This window comes from Orycteropus afer, unplaced genomic scaffold (assembly GCF_000298275.1).
Source record: "Orycteropus afer afer isolate SDZICR_OR568_19922 unplaced genomic scaffold, OryAfe1.0 scaffold00179, whole genome shotgun sequence".
Classification (NCBI taxonomy): Eukaryota; Metazoa; Chordata; class Mammalia; order Tubulidentata; family Orycteropodidae; genus Orycteropus; species Orycteropus afer.
Genome location: NW_006921766.1, coordinates 3,682,047 through 3,693,596, shown reverse-complemented (window position 1 = coordinate 3,693,596; position 11,550 = coordinate 3,682,047). Strand labels below are relative to the sequence as shown.

Here is an 11,550-nt window from a genome sequence, read left to right as displayed (position 1 = left end):
CCATTTGTTAAAAAGGCTTTCCTTTCCCCATTGAATCCCTTTGGCATCTCTGTTAAGCATTTATTGTCTCTACATGTGTGAATCTCTTTCTGGGCTCTGTATTCTAAGCCAGTGATCTATTTGTCTATCTTTGCTTCAGAGCCACACTGGCTTGATTGTTGGAGCTTGAAATCAGATAGTGGGAGTCCTACACATTTGTTCTTCTCTATCAGTTGTTTTGGTTATTCTAGGTTCTTTTCTTTTCCCTATAAATTTTAGAATCAACTTGTCAACTTCTACCAAAAAAAGCTTTCTGTGACTTTGATTGGTGTGCATTCAATATATAGATTAATTTGGGGAGAACTGACATCTTAACAACAATGAGTCTTCCAATTCATAGACATAATATATCCTACCACTTATTTAGGTCTTCCTTAACATCTCTTGGTGAAGTTTTATAGCGTTAGGGGTAAAGGTTCTATATGTCCTTTGTTTTTTTCCTAAGTTTTTTCTTTTTTCTGATATTAATGCAAATGGAATTTTTAATGGAATTTTTTATTGGTTTTCTGCTAGTTTGTAAAAATACAAGAGATTTTTGAATAGTGACCTCTTCTCTTATGTTGTTGCTGGATTCATTTGTTACTTCTTATTGTTCTCTTAAAGATACCTTAGACTTTTTCATAAAGGCAATCATATCTTCTAAGAATAAAAAAAAGTTATACTTCTTCCATTCTAATCCTTGTGGATTTTATTTCTTTTACTTGTCTCATTGCACTAGTTGAACCTCTAATACAATGTTGAATAAAAGTTAGAGCAGAGATTCTTGTCCCCAGTTTTAGGGGAATTACATTCAGTCTTTGGCCACTCAGTATGATATTAGCCACAGATTTTTCATAGATGCCCTTGGTCAGGCTGAGGAAGTTTCCTCTACTTCTATATCTTTTTTAAGAGTTTTTCATCATAAATAGATGTTGAATTTTGACCAAAAAAAAAAAACAAACTTCTGCATGTATTGTGATGGGTTGAGGAAATTTCCTTCTATTTCTGTGTTTTTAAGAGCTTCTATCATACATACAGGTTGAATTTTGTTACATGTTATTTCTGCATCTAGTGAGATGATTGTGCGATTTTTCTCCTAAATCCTGGTAATATGCTGAATTGTATTGATTGCTTTTCAAATGTTAAAATAACTTTGCTTTCCTGGGAAAAACTTAGCAATAATGTATTCATTTTTATATATTGCTAGACTTTAATATCTAAAACTATGTTAGGGATTTTTGTATCTAAGTCCAAGTGGGCTTTGTTTGTATTTTATTTTTATTTTCAATTTGTTCTAACTTCATTGTCGTGTTTTGGGATTTTATTGTTGTTGTTGTTATGTGCCGTTGAGTCAGAGCTGACTCATAGTGACCCCTCCTTGGGTTTCAATATCACTACAGAAGTAGATTGCCCCATCTTCCTTCTGAGGAGTGGCTGGTGGGTTTGAACTGCCAGCCTTCTGGTTAGCAGTCAAGTGCCTTAGGCACCATGCTAGGATTTTAGTGGCATCAAAATCACCTTGGAAAATTTACTTTCTTCTCTATTATCTGAAAAATTTGTGTAATTTTGGTATTATTTTCTCTATACCTATTTACATTTAATTCATTTATTGATATGGTTTAGGTCTATCATCTTTCTACTTGTTTTTCTATTGGTCATGGATTTTGTTTCTCTGTTCCTCTTTTTCTGCCTTCTCTTTGGTTAATGGAATAAATTTTCTTATTCCATTTTTTCCCTCTATTGCCTTTTTAAGGAGCTCTGGTGGCATAGTGGTTAAGGCATTCAGCTGCTAACCAAAAGGTCAGTGATTTGAACCCACCAGCTGCTCCGTGGAAGAAAGATGAGGCAGTCTGCTTCTGTAAAGATTTACAGCCTTGGGAGCATAATGGGGCAGTTCTGCTCTGTCCTAAAGGGTCACTTATGAATTAGAATTAACTTAATGGCAGTAGGTTTGGTTTCTGGCTTGGATACTGCTTTTCTAAGGAGGTCTGGTGTCACTGTGGTTAAAGCATTGGGCTGTTAACCAAGAGGTCAGTGGTTCAAACCCTCCAGCCACTCCATGGGAGAAAGATGAGGCAGTCTGCTTCTATAAAGATTTACAGCCTTGGAAACCCTATGGGGCAGTTCTACTCTATCCTATAGGGTCACTATGAGTTAGAATTGACTCAATGGCAGTGAGTTTTTACTGTCATTTTAAGAATTTTTTTTTTTTTTAGTATTATATTTATACTAAATATATCACTAGTTGTTTGTTCTTGGTATTACAATGTACCTTCTTAGCTTTTTACCATCTATTTAGAGTTAATATTACACCATTTCACATAAAAAGTAAGGGCTGTGAAACAGTATAGTTCCACTTTATGCCCCCACATACAGCCTTTAGCTATTTCTGCCATCTAGATCTAGATTATATATATAATAAACATCACAATACAATATGATAGTTTTTGCCCCAAATTCTTAGTTGTCTTTTGAGAAATTATGAAAAGAAATTTAAAAATTTAAGAAATTTTTCAGAGTTACCTACAAATTTATCATTTCTGGTGGTCTCATTTATTCCTGTAAATCCCAATCTCCAACTGGTATCATATCTCCTTAGCCTAAAATATTTCATTTTTCTTTTAACATTTCTTGTAGTGCAGGTAGTTCATGACTAATTCTCTCAGCCTTTGCTTATCTGATCATGTCTATAGCTTTTCTTCATTTTGAAGGATAGTTCTTTTGTGTATGGAAGTCTGCCATCACAGTTTATCATTTTTGTGTTCTTTAAGAGGTTTAAGATGTCACTCCATTTTTTTCTGCCCTCCATTGTTTCTGATTAAAATATGCATCCTTAACTTTTGTTATCTATTTAAAGTTAATATTGCACTATTCCACATAAAAAGTAAGGACTGTTCCTGTAAAACACAGCATCTGGATTAGAGGAAGACTTATCAACAACCTGTGATATGCAGAATACACAACCTTGCTTGCTGAAAGTGAAAATGATTTGAAGCACTTACTGGTGAAGATCAAAGACCGCAGTCTTCAGTATGGATTACACCTCAATATAAGGAAAATAAAAATCCTCACAACTGGACCAATAAGCAGCATCATGATAAATGGAGAAAAGATTGAATTTGTCAGGGATTTCATTTTACGTAGATGCAGACATCATTTTGCACTGGGCAGATCTCTGCAAAAGACCTCTTTAAAATGTTGAAGAGCAAAGATGTTACCTTGAAGACTAAGGTGCACCTAACCCAAGCCATAGTATTTTCAATAGCCTCAGATGCATATGAACCTAGACAATGAGTAAGGAAGACTGAAAACGAATTGATGCCTTTGAATTGTGTTGGTGAAGAACACTGAAAATACCATAGACTTCCAGAAGAATGAACAAATCTGTCCTGGAGGAAGTGCATCTGGAATGTGCCTTAGAAGTGAAAATGGCCAGATTTGGTCTCACACTTTGGTCATGTTGTCAGAAGTGACCATTCCCTGGAAAAGGAGATCATGCTTGGTAAAGTGGGGGTTCAGAAAAAAGGGGAAGACCCTCAATGAGGTGGATCAACACAGTGGCTGAAATGATGGGCTCAAGTGTAGCAGGGACTGTGAGGATGGCACAGCACCAGGCACTGTTTTATTCTGTTGTACATAGGGTTGCTATAGTTGGAATCGACTTGACGGCACCTAACAACAACAGTGTTGTTTGTGATGATACGTCTCACTTTATTTTATCATTATTTCTCTATTTGGAATGTGTCTTTTTCCCCCCTCTGGCTGCTTTCAAGTGTGTGTGTAGGTGCATGTGTGTTTATCTTTCAGTTTCAGCAATTTGCCTATAATGGGCCTAGGTCCAGTTTTATTTTATTTATTCTACTTAGTGTTCATTTAGCTTCCAGAATCTATAAATTTCTTTTTTCAAAAATTTTGGAAAATTTACAGCCAGTAATTCTTCAGATACATTGTATGCACCATACTCTCTATTCTTTCCTTCTGAGACTTTAATTCCATGCATGTTAGGAATTTTGCTCTTGTTCCTCATGTCACTAAGGCTCTATTCTTTTCCTTAAAAAAGAAAAAGAAAAAGAAATGTTTTTCTCTCTGTTCTTCAGATTGTATAATGTCTGTTGATCTATCCTCAATATCACTGACTCTTTCTTCTGCTGACTGTGAACTGCTTGAAGCCTATCCCATGAATTTTTTATTTCAGACACTATAATTTTCAATTCTAGAATTTTCATTTGGTTCTTTTTCATAGATTGATTCTCTCTTGACATTCTTCATCAATGTACTACTTACTATCATCTTTTTCTTGATGTTCTTTAATATAATTTCTGTATTAGAGTTTTGATCTGCTAATTTCAACATTCGAGTCATCTACAGTTTCATTTGGCTAATTTTCTCTTGATTATACATCACATTTTCTGTTTCTTTGTCTCTTTTTTTTCATTTTATACTAATATTATGAACAATACATTGTAGAGAGTCTAGATTTTGTTATTGTCCTCTGAAGATTTTTGTTCCTGGAACTTGTAGAGGCTTGTTTTTGTGCTTTGCTGGGTAAGTCTCTAGGTTTGGTCCTTCTGGAGTTTCACTGAAAAGCCTGAGGTGTTTATCAAACCCCTCTAACTTGATTGGACTCACACTCCAAACTTTGTCTCTCCTGCAATGGGCAATAGTTAACACCTCTGTTAAGCTCTCTCAGCCTCCTTGGCCCTCATACATGCACAACACAGGAGTCAAACAAGGAATAGGGAGTTTATACAGAATTTGGGTACCACCTTTCTGTTTTCCCCCTTTTGGGGCTCTCCCTTTCATATTTGTCCTGCCTGACAACCTTAAACTCTGTTCTTTGAAACCAATAAGTTAGCAATTTTCTCCTTAAGTTCTAGCCAACCCACATCAGAAGATCACTTCATAGAAGAATATAGACGTCTTCTTCCTTTCTTTGTACACTGCATAATATTTCATTTTGTGGAAATTCTACAGTGTTTTTCAACTAGTATACCATAGTTTATTCAGCTGGTTCCTTAACACGATAATTGAGTTACTTCCAGTTGACTATTCTTTATTTCTCTTGCTACAATCATTAAAACTATGCAACATGTTAAAAGCCATGGATGTAGTAAAAACTTGGATTTTCAAAAAAACACATTTTTTCTTAGATTTTTGCAAAAGTTCTATCATTTGTATCATAAAACTAAAACCATACCAGTTGCTGTAGATTCCAACTCATTGTGACCCCATGTGTTGCAGAGTAGAGCTGTGCTCCATAGGGTTTTTAATCTGTGACCTCCTAGGGAGAGATCAGAAGGCCTTTCTTCCAAGGTGCCACTGGGTGGATTTAAACCACAATTATTTCAGTTAATAGCCAAGTGAGTTAACCATTTGCACCATGCAGGAACTCTGTTTATACCAAGGTGATTGGTTTATTCAATCAGAATTTATTCTGACAGACTTATTCTTGTATGGTCATTTGGCAAAAAGTCAAGCCCCAGACACTAAGAAACAGAGTGTCCCCGTTGGGTTCACCATAATTTAACTTCCCCAGAGGGTACCATGTCCTCAATGACATTCCGGGCTAACATATAATAGACAATGCCCCACCAACAAGTACAACCAGCTGCCGCTTCCCAAATTCAAAAAGCTCTGGGAGCATCCTCAGGAAAATGGGATGTATCACACCTTTTGCCCCTTAAGGGGAAGGGGCCACAATGGGAGAAGGAGGTCTTTTATCATTCTCTCAGGGGAGAGGGTGTATGCAAAACATCTTTCTCACCATGGATAACTGCAGCACTTCCTGGCTTTGCAGCTCTAAATGGAAACAGGAATTGGGATGGGTGGAATAGCCTCAGTAATGCCATGACTTGGCATTCTGTCAGTATCATGCAGCCACCACAGATGAGAGAAATAGAAATCTCAGGGTTATTAGAAGGATTAACTGAGTTAACATATGTAAACCACTCAGAATAGTGCCTGGAACATAGTAAGAACTCAATAAATAGTGCTCTGGTTGTTGTTATCTGCAAAGCAATAAAGAAAACTTTCGTTGCTAGTTGTTTCAAAGGCATATCTTTCTTTTCAATCCAAACTCAAGCAGGAGAAGAAGGCATAGGAAGAAATCGCATACAAACATTCTAAATCAGGTATAAACGATTCAAAAAATAAAATTCCACTCTCCAAAACTAAAAGGGAAAATTCTCGGTCTAAATAAAATCCCTGAGGTGCCATGAATGGGAAATAATTCTGTATGTAGCTCAGCCAAGTTCTGGTCACCAGGGTGCTTCACTGCATTTACTGTGTTTTGTGATGTCTAAACAGTTAGCAGATAGGCAGGATAAAACATCTCGTCACAAGGCAAAACATAAACAACATGGGCCCTTTCCTTTGGCTACAGATAAACTCACGTGATGTCTTGGTGACTACAGACCCTAGAAATGGCCCCTGTGTCTTTAAGAAGCTTGAGGTCACTGTTAATCATGTAACTTTATTGTGCTCCTGGGTTATAAAGGAAATGTCATTTTGAGTGTCTGTTTTATTACATCAATAAATTGTGGATTGCCAGTGACTGTTCCCTGAGTTAAAGCGTCCTTGTCCTCATCCTCAACTTGCATAAACACTCAGGAACAGCTGGAGGGACTGGAAGAGAGAGCAAATGGGTCAGGAGGTGAGTCGCAGACCCCCTTGCTTCCCCACTCCCCACCCTGAGAGCCAGCAGGCCTCGATGAGGTGTCCCATGTGGTCCATAGACTGAGAGTGTAGCCAACTTCCCTGCCCTTCATTGGTAGAGCCCCAGCTGTTAAGGCCTGGAGGTGGTGGACTGGACTAGGGCAGAAACAAATGCCCCGCTTCTATCTTCAGGACCTAGGGGCGTCTGTCACTTTGGCACCAAGAATGGTGGGTTTTTCCCTAATGCAAAAGTAAAATACCCCTCTCTGAAGGGTTTTTGTTTGTTTCTAAAGCTTTGGAAGAGTATTTGTTACATATTTCTTGGAGGATGCTCAGTACCTGTTGGTTCAGGTTGAGACTCTTAATAAGGAGAAATACAGTTCATTACAACATACTAATAGCATGTAAATATTAGCTCAATGGCATGATTCAACAATTGCCAAAGCATCAAGAGAGACTGAGACAGAAAAAATAAGTAAGTAAATAAAAAGAGAAATTTGGACAGAACTTGTGAACTCTGAAGCAATGTGTGTGTGTGTGTGTGTGTGTTACTGCCATGGAGTCAGTTAGACTCATAGTGACCCCTCCTGGGGTTTCTAAGGCAGTATCACTATGGAAATAGATTGCCCAATCTTGCTTCTAAGGAGTGGTTGGTGGGTTTGAACCACCAGCCTTCTCATTAGCAGTCAAATGCCTTAGGCACTACGCTCATATGATATTACGCATCCTGGTAATGTCATTGTTGTTGGCTGCCATCTAATTGGCCTGACTCATGGCAACCCCATGCACAATAAGATCAGACTGTTGTGATCTGCAGGGCTTTTACTGGCTGATTTTTGGAAATAGATTGGCAGGCCTTTCTCCTTAGTCTGCCTCAGTCTGAAAGCTCCAGTAAAACCTGTTCAGCATCATAGTGTCATACAATGCGGTGGTGACCACATGGCTGGGAATTGGACCTGGGTCTTTTGCATGGAAGGCAAGAATTCTACCACGGAACCATCACTGCCCCTGTATCTTGTATTATTGCAGAAAACTCCTGGGAGTGAAATGCACATGCTGACTACCCTGTGACCTCTCTCAGTGCCCAGGGTGGGGGTCAACATATTACTACTGCCGTGTTGTTATTGGGTCATCAAGTCAATTCTGACTCATTGTGTCCCTATATGACAAAGTAGAACTGCCCCATAAAGTTTCCAAGGTTGTAATCTTTATGGAAATAGACTACCACGTCTTTCTCCTGCAGAGCGACTGGTAGTTTTGAACTGCTGAATTGTGGTTAGTATCTTAGCGTTTAATCATTGCATCACCAGGGCTCCTTACTAATGCAATAACTGCATACATTTGCCCAGAGCAAGAACAGTACGTCCTCAGGTGTGTGGAGGACTAAAGAATTGTTGCTGTGACTGTTTTATTCAGCTCAAGATAAAAAAGAGATAATACAAATCAGCTGCCCGGCCAATCAAATTAGCATATCATGATAAATCAATCTTGAGAGTCAGAATTCTATGTTCGCCTGTCCTATCGATCAATTACACCAAATTTTCCCGTCATTCTGTGCTGGACAGACCCAAGATTTGCCTGAAACAAGTAAACAATCTCTGAAAGGAGTAGGGGAGGCGGAGGCAGGTTCCTTAAACTGTCCAAAACAGCCCAAGGCTGAATCGGCAGCAGCATATAGCATCAGGAAAGTTTAGGACAAGACAGTAGACTGTCCTGGTCCCTCATGTGAAAATCTGGGTAAATACTTCAGGGTGAGGGTGCCCAGCCTGCCACCCAACAGGCTGAATCCTACAGCTAAGGGTCACTAGGTAATGCCTCGTCACGTCCAGAGGTTTAGTTGTTCCATTCGCTAGTTCTATGCCAGGTTGGCTGGAAGCAGGTCCAGGGACCTCTGGGTTAGAGTATCCAAGTTGGCCTGATTCAACACACATCCTAAATACTGAAGCCAGACTCGGGCAGACTCCAGATTGCCCTGGAATGAGACTAAACTCTGATCTAACATAAGCCATGGCCAACCCCAGCACCTACCTGGTTGTGCTTGCCATATGACAAAGATAGCATCCCTGACAATCTAACTTACACTATGTTGTTGCTGTTAGCTGCCTTTAAGTCAGCCACAACACATGATGACTCCACGCACCATGGAATGAAATGCTGCCCAGTCCTGAGCCATCTCTGTAATCAGCTGCTACTTGGACCATTGTGATCCATAAAGTTTTCATTGGCTAATTTTCCGAAGTAGATCAGCAGTCCTTTCTTCCTAGTCCGTCTTAGCCTGGATGCTCCAGTGAAATCTGTTCAGTCTCATAGCAACACTCAAGCCTCCACTAACAAGACAGGTGGCGGCTGCACATGAGATGCATTGGCTGGAATTGAACCTGGGTGTCCAGCACTAAAGGCAAGGATTCCAGCACAGAGCCTCCACTGCTAACTTACACTAAATAATAGTGATAAAACTGTTGCCATCTAATTGATTTTGACTCATAGCAATGCCACACAGAACAGAATGAAACGTTGCCTAATCCCGCACCATCTTCACAGCCATTGGAATGCTCAAGTCCATTATTATGGCCACTATATCTTGAGTGCCTGCCAACATAGGAGGCTCATCTTCTAGTATTGTATCAGACAGTATTCTGTTGTGATCCCTAGGGCTTTCACTGGCTAATTTTCCTAAGTAGATATCTAGGCTTTTCTTCCTAATCTGTGTTAGTCTGGAAGCTCCACTGAAACCTGTTCACCTGCTGGTGTTTGAAATACCGGAAGCATAGCTCTCAGGATCACAGCAACACATAAGCCTCCACAGTACAACAAACTGACAGATGGGTCAATGACCCTTAGTGATACAATGATAACACTAACAACAACCACAATAGCTAACACCTGCAGTGCTTACGTATACCAGACACGATGCTGTGGACTCTCCATACACTAACTTGAAATTCACTCTTAAGTTCTGTGATCCCTTGGGAGGAAATAGTGGCCTGTGCTGGAACCCCAGTGATAGTAGGGTGGAGAGGTGAGGCATCCCTTTCCTGAGCAGGGTTCTGCTTGGAGATGTGAATGTGGTCAGCCTTTTGTGCACAGCAGCATTTTCTTCCTTTCTTCTTGCAAAAGAATGGATTTTGCATTATCTAAAGGGACAACTCACAGAACCCATTGTGCCACCTTACATGCATTGCAGCCTGTAAGTGCCCTGAGCTAGGCAATGGCCCCTCAGCTGTTCCCACTGGAAACTCTCAGTTTTTCCCCTTTTTTAGAATGACCAATATGTTGGCACATGTGACATGTGAACTGAGGTGTAGCCAGAGCATGAGTCAGGCTATGAATGTCTGCCCTCACACTCTGAGCAGCGTTTCTGTAGTAGAATGCTCGCCTTCCGGGTGGGACCCACGATTCCCGGCCAATGCCACTTCATACACAGCCACCACCTGTCTGTCAGTGGACACTTGTGTGTTACTATGTTGCTAAACTGGTTTTAGCAGAGCTTCCAGAATAAGACAAATGAGGAAGAAAGGCATGGCAATCTACTTTCAAATATCAGCCAATGAAAATCCTGTGGATCACAGTAGTCTGGGCCATAACTGGTCGTGAGAATGGCATAGGCCTAGGTGGCATTTCATTCTGTTGTGATGGGGTCACCATAAGTTGGGGCCAACATGACGGCACCTAACAACAAGCCCTGAGTTAGGAAGAGAGACGGTGTGGGATGAACTGGCACAAAGCATTATTACTGCTGGTGAATAATAATAATACAATTTAGGCATAAAAATATGATAAGATTAACAGGATGCCCCCTCAAACTCAAACAAAAACTCTTCCTTACATTTTTTTAATTCCATTTTACCTATATATTTTTAATTAAATTAAATTTTATATTTTGAAATAATCATAGATTCACATATGCAGTTACAAGAAATAATACAGAGAGAACTGGCGCATCCTTTATTCTGTTTCCTCAAAGGTAACATTGTGCAAAACTGTAATACAGTGTCACCTTTGTGCAAAACTGTAATACAGTGTCACCTTTGTGCAAAACTGTAATACAGTGTCACCACCAGGATATTATATTGACACAGGCCAGGTACAGAACATTCCATCCCCACAAAGATGCCTCATGTGCCCTTTTTATAGCTTCACCAACTTCCCTCCTTGCCTCCACCCTTTCCCTTACCCCTGGCAACCACTCATCTGATCTCTATTTCTATCATTACATTTTTATTTTTCAGGAATGGTCTATGAACAAAGTCCTATAGTATTCTCAACATAATTCTCAAGGGAGTCTTCCAAGTGTTTGTGTGTATGAATAATTCACTCCCTTTCACTGCTGAGTAATATTCCACAGTGTGGATGGACTACAGTTTATTTAACTAATCACCATTGAAAGACATCTAGGTTGTTTCCAATTTGGGGCTATTATGAATAAAGCTGTTATGAACATTCATGTACAGAATTTTGTGTGGTGATATTTTCATTTATTTGGGATAAAGCCCAAGGATGCAATCACTAGGTCATATGGTAGTTGCTTATTTAGATTTTTAAGAAACTGCTACCCTGTTTTCTGGAGTGGCTGTACCATTTGATATTCCCACCAGCAATGTGTGAGAGATCCAGTTTCTCTGCATCTTTAACAGTATTTTATTGTCCCTATTTTTTTTATTTTGGCCATTTTCACAAGTGCGTAGTAATATCTCATTGTGGTTTTAATTTACATTTCCTGAGCTGCTTTTCCAGTGCTAATTTGCCATCTGTGTGCTCTCTAGAGCAAAATGTCTGTTCATGTCTTTTGCCCAATTTCTAATTGGATTGTTTGGGTTTTTACTGTTGAGTTTTAACAATTTACTTTGTGTGTGTGTGTGTGTGTATATGTGTATATAT

At 39.4% G+C, this 11,550-nt stretch overlaps 1 protein-coding gene across 1 annotated transcript in view; it reads left to right on the top strand.

Moving 5' to 3' along the window:
* The window catches only part of PDE9A (phosphodiesterase 9A), a 191,687-nt gene that overhangs the window by 119,842 nt on the left and 60,295 nt on the right, over positions 1–11,550 (top strand). The window lies entirely within an intron of this gene.